The following is a 12,791-nucleotide window of genomic DNA, read 5'->3' on the forward strand; positions in this document are numbered from 1 at the left end:
GGGCACTGATTCCAATAGGGGTTCCGATGCAGGAGGTCAGGTTCAGATTTCACCTAAATAAGCATAAATTAGGTTAATATACGTAAATCCATAAACGTTACAGAATTTTAAGAAAGAGGAGATTTGTCCTTTAGCTTTGATCGATGAAGGCCACATGCAAACTTACAGTTTGGACTGAAAGGCTTTGAACACTGGGGAATGCATCTCATGGGTGTAACTCGGTTTAATAACCAGGGGAATCAGGCTGGTCAGTACTAGCTGAGAATGTGGCCATGTTTTGGATTTCCTTGTAGAAAGAGTAAATATAACCAGCCAGGTAGAGCAGACAGCTGTTAAAAGCTCCACAGATCATCCGCTGGCACTATCACCCACATAAAGCAGATTCTGACAAAATTTCATAGACAATAATAGTCCTGGAGCTCTGATACCATAATGCAGTTGAAATCCAAAGGATATGGTGGTGTTTGGTTTTTTGTTGTTTGTTTAAGTGACACAGGTGATTTTATTTCATAAGAGCAGGCCAGCCACATGTGGTAGCACACTTCACAAATCACTAACATGGTGATTCACTCATTGCTTCTTATTCTTAGAACACATACAGAGAAGGAATGACAAAATATTATCAGTCAGAGCAATACCAACTTGCTAAACGGAGATCTATTTCATTTCAAAACGTTGCTGCTGCTAAAACTTACCGAAAGACTTGTCTCTCCTGATCACTTCCCAGCACAAGGCTGAGGCAGAGAAGCTGACACCAGTTGCATTCTGCGGCACAACACGTTTTTTATCGCAACACTTTGAACTCAAGCCCGAAAAGAAACAATCCTGAAGCACATTCTCGTGCAGAGCTCACAAGGAGAAGGCTGCGATTCCAGACTTTTGTTGACATTCGAGCCTGCAATGCTTCACTCCCACTATTGTTCTGAGTGCTGAATAGACACCCTCCTCGCCACGCACACTCGCACACGCGCTCACACGCGCTGCGCGTTACATCATGTACCTCGCTGCTAATAGTAAACCCGGCAGAAAGGAATTTTATTTTTACACTTTCACACCACCCACTCCTAATTAATGTCAATCAGCGTCTCCTGCATAGTACACACTGCAAATATGCACGGCCTTATCTGTGCTGGGTTGGTTTTTTCTTTGCTGGGCTCCATGGACGGTGATGGATCCGCGCAGGACCAGCCTGCAGACACACCACCCTCCCGAGGAGCCATGAAAATGGTCAGACTTTTGGGGAATGCTCCTGTTGGCTTGCTCATGCTTTCCCCCAGCCCAGCCACAAACGGGGAGTCCTTCTCTGGTTCGGAAGAGCTGCAGGGACTTGTCAGTACATCCTGACAGCTGCTGGGAACAGGCACAGCAGAGGGAGGGACAGCGGGGGAATCTTGCAGTTGACTTCAGTGGAGCCGGCGTTTCAGTCCATGCTGTTTAGACTGGAGCCAAACAATTTAAAACACTGTCAGCTACCGGGTACACATCTATACCTTCGCTGCCAAGCTGTCCCAGTAACCACCACAGCAGCAGAAGTCAGGGTGGGCAAATTTTGCCCCGAAAACCCAAAACAGGCGAACTCGCTTTCCCAGCAGGCACGCGCGCACACCACTCACTTCTTTTTATAGACTGCTTTTCCCTCTGATGCAAAAGTAAATCCAGCTCAGATGATTTCCCTGCCTTAACTTTTGTACAAGAGGAAGACAGAAGGATAAAAAAAGAAAATTAGACACTTCATGAAATCCGTGATTAAGACAGAGAAACTAACAAGACAGATGGGCTGAAACACTCGGGGAGCTTCAGTTCATCAGCCCATGTTTTTCAGAAATCTCCAGTACGCTATTGTCTTCCCCAGTTCGAGTTTGAAAATCCCATTTTTCCTCCCAAAAATTTAGCACCATTTCTAAACTTGGAGCCCCCTTGTTGGGTATTCCCAAACATTTACTCAAAGGGCACGCTCTCCTCGAACCCAGCTATGCTTTTTTCCCTCCCTTTTCCTTTGTCTCGTTGTCAGGTGCAGCTACACACATTCGCAGGAGCGCCCTGGCACGCAGCCTTCAGCTCTCATCTGGCTGAACGCCTTCACCCTGCGACGTTTGCTAACCAGCAGGGACAGGCAGCACGCTGTCATAGCCACACGTGCTGGCTGGTCCTCCCCAGCACATCCTGCAAAGCAAGACCTGAAATTTCACAGGTAATGGGAGGAGGGTGGAGGGTGGAGGATGCTGATGAGGGTGGTCTGGCTCCCCGCTCAAGCTCCTTGCTCAGAATAAGCACCCAGGCCGGTCCACAAGGCATTGCTTCCTCCATCAGCAATGCACTCCTCTTTTCTGTCCTCTTTTCTGCAGGGCGCACAACGCAGCCGCTCACCCAGGATGAAAAGAAAGAGACAGGGCGGGGGGGGGGGGAGGAGGAAAAAAAAAAATAAAAAGCTGTGACTCCGCACTTGGCAAAAGCCAGCGCTCAGCAACAACTGCCGAGCGCTGAGTCACTTCTCTCCCTTCCACCTGGCGAGTGGCTGCCCAGATCCATTCAGCAGAAAGCCTCTTTTCATTGAAACTGGCATAAATCTGGAGTAATTCCCTCCGCTCCAGTGGAACTGCTAAGGATTTACGGCAGCGTGACACGACAGGCAGAATCCAGGCCACGGCGAGCTGCAAGCCCAGGTTTCCCTGCAGGGGAGCGTGCCGCCGTGCTCTCGCGGGCCCCGACGTGAGCTCTGCATCGGCGCTGACGCTGTCGCTGCTGCTATTTTGCACGATGCTGTAATCTCCAGCAGATGCTCTGTGAGCAGAGCCCTTGGAAGAAACCTCCCTCCTTCACGCGCTCCGGGAGAATTTTGACAGTCTCCGAGCAGAAGAGCGTTTAATAGCTTGAATTAATTATTTTTTCAGATCTAATTTTTTTTTTTTCCCCCTTCAGATTTCATCTAATGCTCTAATTTGGTTTTGCCAAGATTTATAATTATTATTTTTTAACGTCTCACTGGACTGTGTGAAACAAGAGTTCAGGAGACGGCAGAAATATCTTCCGTGCAGATGATGTGTGAATAAGCAAGGGAGAAGATCAAGATTTAGGGAATACCAATCAGCTTTGCCAGACAATTATCTACTGTATTTATGTTCCCAGCTTAAGCAAAAGCATTGTGAGAGGATTTATGCATGCATTAGAAGGCTTCTACAAGCAGGGAAAAAGCCTGAAAAAGCTCCATCTATTCCCCCCTCCGAGCACACTGTGCAATGGCAAGCAGAATAACAAACGACGCTTGAGCACAAAAAGCAACCTTTGAGACAGAACTCTTCCAGCAGATACGAGTTTCCTCCTTGCTATAAATACTACACCTATGTGAAAAATGCACTCGCCTATACACCGAGGGGCTGGCAGGGCTTCTCTGCACAAACGCAGCGAGTCTCGTCTGTCCTGGTTAAGCACATTTTCCAGCATTTAAGGATGGGATGTAACTGCCTAGGAACAGCAGCGCCCAACGTCGTCCTTTCAGCACGGGGAACACAGTGTGCTCTACAAATATTAATTTAGACTGAACAAGCAAGGAGCTATGCAAATACTACTCCCAGCTTCGAGCGGAGAAGACTCAGCATGGCGGAGCTGCAAGGGGGATTTTCAGCAGCACTTGAGGGAGCCAGCTCAAAGCCAGGGACACTTGTGTGCCTGCGAGTGCTTTTGATAGCCCCGTCCTCACCGATTCCCTAGCTGGGCTGTAAATCAGAGCCCGAAACTGAAGCCCTGCTCCTTCTCCTCAGGGGACCCCGGTGAGCAAACATTTCCTCTGCCCTGACCGGTTCCCCTGCCAAAACCAACAGGGCAGTGTGCGGGCACGGGTGCGCCCCGCGGCACCTTCCAGGTCCAAGGGGCCCGGCTGGGACAAAGCAGCTCCTTCCCCATCCCCCTGCGGGAGCTTTTTTAAGTTCCATCTCTTATTTAAAGGGAAGAAAGAAACATTTGTGAAGTAAAAGAAGCAGACAAGGACAGGAGAGCTGAAACAGGAAGATCCAAGTGACCCGAAAAGAAGCATCTCCTGGACCATTTTTTTTCTACCACTCAGCAGAGTATCATGAGACGAAAAGTGACAGGCAGAGAAATGGGTGTCTCGGGGAGGTTATGCTGATCAGAGATGTGGTTTTAGCTATTCCTCTGAAAAAATCCCCTAAACATGGTCAATTTAAAATCCCTGGGAAAACAAAAAAAAATCATCATCTGGCCTTCAGACTTTTCACCAGTGTAAACCTCATGCCTCAGGCTTCAGCGCAGCTCCACACGGGCCATGGCATCTCTGAAAGGGTCTGCCTGCCCTCACGGGATTCGCTGCAGAACAAAAGACTAAGCCCTGAACAGCTTTGGGACTTTTTAAATCAAGAAGCCATAGTTAGTAAATAAAGATGTACTTATTTCAATATACTGTTCCTTACCTGAATACAACAGGAACAAAGAAGAGACACAGAGACACGAAGAAAGATTTGGGCTTTCTGTCTGATTTTGTTTAAAGAAAGTAAATCCATACAAGCAGCAAAGCACAGGCAGTTAAAATATCCCAAGCACAGAACTTAGCAGGACAAATATTTTCTGGTAACACAGCAGGACAGTATCTGAGATTCATGGTCTGCTGTTCTCTGAAGAATTCTTTCTTCCCTTTCAGGATCATCATGCAGGGAGAGCGACACTGCAATGCCAAGCTGCCCGCCCTGTCCTGCACGGCACCTCTTCGTAAACCCCACAAAATGCCGTTTCTTAATTGTCAGAAATCTTTGTTAACAAATTTCCCTTTTCGTTTTTTTTTTTTGTGAACTGTGCTTTTCTTTTTTTGTTTGTAAACAAAGAAACAAACAAACAAAAAGCCAGAATGTGGAAAAGCTCTGCCAGAACTCAATTAATAAATAATGAGCACCGAGTGGTTTTGATCATTTCCTTCTGTCTGAGCCTCACAAACTGACAGTAAAACAGCGTATGACCCTTTACAGAACAATTTTACTATCACATTACATCCTCACTGGAAATTAAGCAACACAAATTTGACATTTTGAATGGGAATGGCTCATCCAGTTTGGTGCAATGTTGCCCGCTGGGAAGTACAGAGAGAAACACACAGCGAGTTTGCACAGCAGGATCTGCAGAGCATCTAGCTAGTCGCACGGAGAACAGGGGAAACACAGCAAACCCCAGCACAACCTGCACTGAACTTCTCCCCCACACTCTGCACTATAAAAACGTAACTCTTTTCAACTCACAAGGCCACGGGACTTTGCTGGGCTTTTTGCATCATGCGAATGAGGTCACAACTTGAGCTGGAGCTCAAGCAGCTTCCCAGGCTGTGTGAATCCAGAAGGATGGGTGTGGAAGGGCAGGAAGGGAGAACAGTGAAGGCATCCTGTCCTGCTGCTCTAACTGGAAGCAGAGCAGTGGGAGAAGTTACTTTCAAACTAAAATAAGTAATTGGAAATAATATAACTATGTCCTGGGACGGGCGAGACAGTCAGACATACTGGAAAAGTGTGGCTACCTGGGAAAAAAAAAAGGGTGAGTAGAGAACATTGAGCTATAGAGAGAGCTTAAGAGAATAAAAGAAACATACAGACACAATTATGCAAGCAGCTTCTGTCATTTTCTTAAAAATTACACGCCGTGAGGGCAGATTCTCATTCCCTCTTTGTTGGCGTAACCTTACGTGATGGGTGTATGTCAACTTCCACCAGCCATACACCTGCCCCTTTCATTTAGAAGATGCAGTGTGCAGCACCAGTCGTAATAATAGCTTTTTATGCCCTGGCGTCCCTGAACACACCACCTGTTTGCATTTGGAAGCTGCAATGACCGAGGTGCCCGCCACACACGATAAGCTGCCGGAGTTCATGGAGTGAGTGGAAAGTCAAGATTCACACAACTTCAGCCCTAGTTTGACTGAAACAAGTCAAAATTTGACAAAAAAAAAAAAAAAGACTGAAGTGATCTCTGTCTAAAGAATAAGCACATTCCTGATAAGCAGTTTAAATGCCAGTACTTTAGAGGGTTCTGTTTGCGTGTTACAATCTCTTTAATGAATAAAACGCAATTGCATCTACAAAGAAAAGTGGTGTTTGTTGACACATCGCTGCAAGGAAGCAAATAATGGCTCACAGTACTAAGAAACCTGATGACAAATGTAAGGGAAATTACCCTCTGAATGATTTATGCATGACCTGTACATTTTAGCAGGCTACGAAGAATACCAACTCAACAGGTCCCTTTTGCTCTCATACACATACATTAAAAAAAAAAAGGTGTCTCTCAATGTGAACTTGGTCTTTTTTTTTTTTTTAAACTCCTGTTACCAATGTAACAATCTCCTGGTTTGTGAAGGAGTGGGTTTGACCTCTGAGGAGAACCACACCGACCAGCTTTCTCAAAAAAAACAAGGCAGGTGGACGATCAAACCAGCAGAGGGGACAAGCTTCCTCCCCTGCCTCTTTAAGGCAGCGCTGCCTTCCACGCAGCCGGTTAATGCTGCACTCAAATAACAGAGCATGGATTTCTCTTAGTAACTGCAGCTATAATTGTAGCTCCTGCTCAGACGGCTTCCATCCTATTAGCGTTACAATTGTCCAAGGCATCACAGCTCAGCTAAATTGCCGTAATTTCTGATAAAAGTCTAATTTTTTTTTTATGCAACAGGAAAAAAAAACAACCACCTTCAAAGCGTTATCTCTTTTCGCTGCGACCTTATCCTTCTTTACCAACATGAGCATTAACAAACAATCCTGTCTCCGTTTCCTTCGGTGTCTGGCAGCCCTTTCTTAGAGCAAAACGCTGTGAGTGGATGCTCTGCCCACTGCCACACATAACACACCTTGCCCCGATCTGAGGCTTTTAAGGATAATGCATAGCAGCCTTATTTTTAATCGTTCACCTACCACTATCTCATTCAATCTCCTCGGAATTGCTTTACACCGTTTCCCCCTGCTGTAGGTGGTATTTGCAGGCAGTTACTATACATCACCCCAAACAGCTCCCAGAATAAATGGCCTGCGTTGTCACGTTTACCCACACTCAGAGCGCAGATCTTGGGCAAGGACACAGTTTGCCTCTCGTGTATTTTCACCAATACATTTAAAAGCATGAGGAGCCCTCTTCTCTGCATGGAAATACCACGCTGGGCCAAGCAGCGGCAATAAGAAACCCAAGAAATGCAGGTGCTTTACCAACATGTATTTCCCTCTACTGACAAGAGAAAGAGCTCCTGGGGAGTCCAAAAAATGCCAGACAAATTCTATCATTTCGTGCTGCCAGTGGCTCCTCCTATGTCTTGGTCTGTTTCACTGCAAAGTGTTATTTAGGGAGTACGCCGTGATTTATTTTTAGTAGCTGTTTTTCTTTTTCAACTCAAAAGTATTTTGCCTCTTGCACTTCCCTTTTTTTCCTTAAAGGAAGGCTGGCCCAATAAAAATTTAATGAGAAAGTCAGCAAGAAGTACAATAGCTCTGATTTATAGGATCAGATGAAGAGATCAAAGATCTAAACACTCCTTCCAGTCTTTCTTTTTGATCTATTTTGCAGATTTTCCTTACACTCTCACCATAAGACACCAACAGGCCAGCTTAGCTTGCTCTCTATGCAGCAGACTCCTGCTATATTATCATCCCCGATTTCAAATAATTGTATGTGGTCTTTCTTGTGCGTGGCTCTTCCACCATGATGGGGATGTCAAACACAGCAGCGGTAGGGAAGCTGCCGGTTTAGTGATGCAACGCTAAGAAAGTCAGAAAAAAACACACACTGAGCATGTAATGGGAATTAAGCATGAGTAAACTTCCCCCTCCAAACACTCAGAGGAAGACCTAGGTACCCTCAGTTACTTAACGAGTCCTTACCAAGAAGGTACTTCTCCGTACTTGCAAAATATTCCTGGGAGTTTTTCAAGCATCATGGGCAGGGGTGCATGCCACAGCCTGCTGGTGGAACAGCCTGTTTCTCTCTCCTCTCATCGAAATCGACTGCCCTTAACGTGAACAGAGTGAGACAGGGGCCTTTCCTACTGCTGCCTTCGTCGGTCGAGCTCTATAAATGTCACACCTTTATTGTATTAGTGAAAGGCACGTTTTATAAATTCACAATAAAAGCATTCTCATATGCAAGGGTTTTTTTTGGTCCCCCTTGTGACTCTGAATTCCTGAAGGTCAGATGAAACAGCCTACAGAAGGGGAGAGAAGAAAATGTTTTGCGATATTCTTTTAAAGAGCCTCTGCAGTGAAAAGGCAATAAATAGCTGATTTGTTACATGACTTCGGGACGGCCACGAATGCTAAGACCACAGCTAAATGAACCTGGCCATGAAAGGAGCAGCAGCTCATTCAACGCTGCACCTACATCAGTTAACTCGTTTTGTGATTTAAGTCCAAGACTTCGTATTGTTCTACTTCCTCCCATTCCTCTGCTCCAGATTCCCTTTGTGACACTTTATCAATGGAAAATCGAGGGAGGGGTTTCCAGCTGGGAGCCCAACAAAAAAACAGGAGGTTCAGTCTGGTTTTCTCACTTGCACTGCAAGAGCCATTTCAGTGCCAGCGATAAAAGAAAAACTACACAAAGTAAAAAAAAAAAAAAAGACATGACCTGAAATTATTTTATCATCATAAACGCTGCACTGTTCTTTATTCTCCCGCACGCTTAGTCTCACACGTTGCTACAATAATTTGCTAGCTTAAACAGAGCTCCTTGCAAATAAAGTATTTGTGCTAAGGGACGGTGTCAGCTGGCATTTCGGGGACACGTTGAGTTAGCAGCGCCATAGGTCTGATCTTCTTTTTGTTATGCCCTTGCGGTTTTTATGGATTTACAGCTGCAATGTCCCAGTTAAAATACAAACAACAATACCTGACTGTGCTCTCTGCTAGAGGTGGAGAAAGCGTACACAACGAGCAAGGGAAGCTCCCTGGCACGCCGGGAGTTGTGCACGCTGCATTTTGCACATGCACGCTCACCTGGCTACATCTGGGGGTGCCACGACTGCAGCTGGGGTGTAGGCACAGCTGCAGCCAGCTGGGTGCTTGCGTTAGAGTTGTAAACCTTAGGAGGCGGTTTTGAAAATGAGATCATTTGCCCTAAGAGGATTTTCAAGGTAAGTCAACGGATAGATTTGGTCTCATTTAAGACCAGAAAAGACTATTAATCATGCACTGGAACATTACGGCAGCACAGGCCATTCATCTTGGGAGGCACTTGGTATAGTAACAACAGAGCTCACATAAACGCACAAGAGCACTGCTCAGGTTCCTTGAACTCAGGAGCTATCTTCAGATAGCTGTTTTCACACAGAACTGAGACAGCCCTGGCTACCAGCACCTTCTCAACAAAAGGACAGATGCCTCAAAAGCTTCAATAGAAAATTATCCATCCATTGCAGGCTCTGCAAGCGTCCCGAAGACAAGGGAAATCTCACGCATACAGTGCCCAAACAAGGTGGCTGATCAGGGCACTGTGTTCCTGATGGCTCTGTAGAGAAAAGCATTTTGAGATACAACAGAAATCAAGGCTGCTAGGACTAGAAGGCAGCAGCTAGCATCTCAATTGCCTAAGCCTGGCCACGCTGCAAAGTGCAGAAAAGCAAGGCTGAAAGGCAACTAGCAGGGTGGATAATCAGGAGCAAAGGCTCTCTGCTTAACCACAGAGAATCCTTAAAGACACATCTTGATGAAGCAAAGCTGGCGGTCATCATGAGCAAACAGCCTGAGAGTTTAGAAAGCACCTGGGAGAGCATGAATACCCGAAGAACCAGAAAATATTTTTCAGTCTGTTGGACAATTCTTAACATTTTCAAATGGATCTTGGGTACCTAAACCATAACCAAATGGTAAATCTCGAGAACCATCGGCTGCTGCTCTCCAAATCTGTGCTGCTGACCAGCTGCAAGGAACCAGTGGCTGGGGGAACTTGGGCAGCAGACACCTGCCCTGCAGTCACAGAAGGGCAGGTGCCAAGCACATGCACTGTTTGTGCCGAGATCGGTGAGGAGGTGCCTTCATTCCTAATGACACCATAAAGCTTTAAAAATAGGCTGCTGTAAAGTCAGTACCTGCTCCATTTTCCATCAAGCTTTCTTAACACTGCTTATGTCCTCCCTACATACATACATTAACTGAATCCATGACTGTGGTCTCCAGCTCCAACTATTTACATCATTGCCTTCCACAAGATATAGAGCGATTTTAATTAAGCAGTGCAACGTGAAGGAGTTTAGGGGAGAGGAAATACCTAATCCAAAACTCATCTTGGAGTCTAACTATGTGTGGGAAAAACAAAACAAAACAAAACACATTTAACTTGAAGTCATGTGAAGTCACAGAAAGAAGCCTATGTGATCTTAGCAGACACATCCTACACCACAACACAGACAAAGGTGACAGAAGGAAAACCATCCTTGAAAATATTTATTTTCAGTTCCTAACCTGGGTATCAGCACACAGGTAGGTCACATTAACTAAAACCATCAAAGAAATCTTTGTATTATTTGTGATCACCACTCTACCCTGTCTAGAGTCTCGTCTTTCATTGCAGCCAATCTTTGAGAAAGACAACAGAAAATACCAAAACAAAAGGAAAAAAAAAAAAAAAGGTAATTACAAGCCAAAAAATGAACTTGGGGTCGGGGGTCGGGCAATTATTTCCTGTTCCTGCAGGTAAGGTTTAAGTACTAAAGTACTAGATATGAGAACAACTAATTAGAGACCAACAAGTTAAACAGCCTAAGAGGGTCTTTTCAATTTATTAAATATATTTTGCTTTAATCACATTAATTTTTCAGGGATGTACAATAATCTTTGTGGTTTAAAATGACTTTGTATTCATTTTTAAATGGAGAGTATTTTTATTCATCTAATACATTATCCTTTCAAGAAAATTATCATACTTGACTACAAGTACTTAATGAGGCACTAATTAATACTCTTGTTTCTCCCCATTTAAAACTCCTTTGAGAAATGAGGTCAGAAACCTGGTGGAACGTACAAGACACTTCTCTAGGGGACCCAAAAGGCATCTGCTTCCTGCCACGCATCTCCACGGGGGACATCCCCCTTCGAAAACCCAAGACCAATACAAAAGTGAACCCCGTTTAGGAGCTCCCGCTGAGTTGGCACTGATGGTGGCCACCTGAAGGCGGGCACAGCAAGGCACCCCTCTTCTCCCCAGGTTGCAAACGAAGTCGTGCAGCAGCGCCAGGTTACCTTTCCCACTCCCGTAAGCCTGCAGCGCGCTCGTAAAGCCACTTATTCTCCTGCCTGACTTCTGCCGAGTGCAGTAACACAATGAAAGGCAGCTCCACCTTCCTCCGCTCCGTGGCCCCGACGGAGCTGTGGCTTCCTGCCAGCGGCTCCAGCCTTTGCTGCGCCTTGCGAGGGGCGCGGTAGGCGAATTCGGGTTATAAACACCTCCCCGAGCAGCGGCAGCCGCCTAGCTCTTGAAGGATTTCAGCAGGTTTAAAAGGCAAAGACCAAGTGCACGCGTTCCTAAGTTCTCGGGAAATTTGCACACACTCACCCACGAACTTCACTCCCGGGTTTGCTCCACATTGCACGCTAATTGCAATTATCTAAGAGCGGCTCCATGATGGGAGGAGGGGAGAAGAGGAAGGCTTCCTTTTGGCACAGCTTCTTCAGAGTTCAAAGGACACATATGGCCTGCAAACACAGCGCAGGGGATAATTTAAAATTAAAGGAGGGATGGGAGGAAAATGAGAACACAGCAGGGACAGGCAGTGTTGCTCTGGATCTGCTTGACTGGAATTTTAAATAAAGGAAAAGGAAGAAAAAAGAAAAAACACACCCCTATTTTCATTCCACATCCAACCAGAGCCTGAGCCAGAGACCCTGTACAGAACCGGCAGGAGGGCACACCACGGCTGCCTGAGGAGGAAGAGGAGGAAGAAGAAGGTGCCTGAGTAAGGCAGGGCCAGGTTTGCCTTGCAGAGCCCAGGCAGCCTGATGAAGGGAGTCACTCGAAGTCAGCAGCCCGCGAGATGGTGCCTGTGCACACACCAAATCCCGACTGACACCTGCTTGTGGCCCTGCTTGTAGCCAGGAGAGACACCAAAGCCTACTCGTCCACCAAGCACTAAATCAACAAATACATAAACAAAACAAACAAACAAACAAAAAAAATCGTCCGCAACAATCCTCGGCCGTAATTTCTACATAATTATTGCACAACAACCGCCCGTAATGAGGGAATGAATTTATAACCACACGCAAGCTATATTTACCAGTGGACTGGTTACAAAGCAAAACAGCAGGAAACCACAATGTGTGTCTTCATACGAGCTCCTCCGCGCCGGAGCGGGGCTCCCCAAGCAGCGGGCCCGCGCCTCACCAGGAGGCCCAAGGACAGTGGCCGAGCCCCTGCTGACAGCTTTTTGTCCCCGGGGGGGAGCTGCCTGGGGGTCTCCCCGTTCACTGAACCCCAGGCATCTTCACCCCTTCAAAAGCGGCGCCTTTCAGGTGAATTTGGCTGCCGCCGCCTCACAGCTTCGGGAATCACCAGCAGTGCAGCCGGGCTGACAGACGCAAGGAAGGAGAGGCAGCTTTCTGAGGAGAGCCCCGCTTCCTCGGGCAGACACTACACACCGATGAGCTGGATCCGGGAACAGATCCTGCTGATACGTTTTTTTTTTTTTTTTCCTTCTTCTTCTTTTTCTTGAGGGATTATTTTTAACTTGGATGGTTTCCCAGGCCTGGCTCGGAGCACGACTACACAACGCTGATGTCAGCACAAGGAAGCGATCTAACGAGCACCCAAGGGGGCGGGAGGGGGGC

At 46.4% G+C, this 12,791-nt stretch overlaps 1 protein-coding gene across 9 annotated transcripts in view; it reads right to left on the bottom strand.

Moving 5' to 3' along the window:
* Positions 1 to 12,791, bottom strand: part of ATXN1 (ataxin 1) — a 193,308-nt gene that overhangs the window by 109,901 nt on the left and 70,616 nt on the right. For 3 of the 9 annotated variants that reach the window (XM_082754900.1, XM_082754904.1, XM_082754906.1), the window contains one exon: positions 11,521 to 11,660. The exons of the other annotated variants lie outside the window; for them this stretch is intronic. The gene's annotated coding sequence lies outside the window, so the exon portion shown is untranslated. The remainder of the gene's footprint in view (positions 1 to 11,520; positions 11,661 to 12,791) is intronic. 9 annotated transcript variants of the gene reach the window in all.

Source organism: Aythya marila, assembly GCF_965140915.1.
Source record: "Aythya marila genome assembly, chromosome: 2".
Taxonomy (NCBI): domain Eukaryota; kingdom Metazoa; phylum Chordata; class Aves; order Anseriformes; family Anatidae; genus Aythya; species Aythya marila.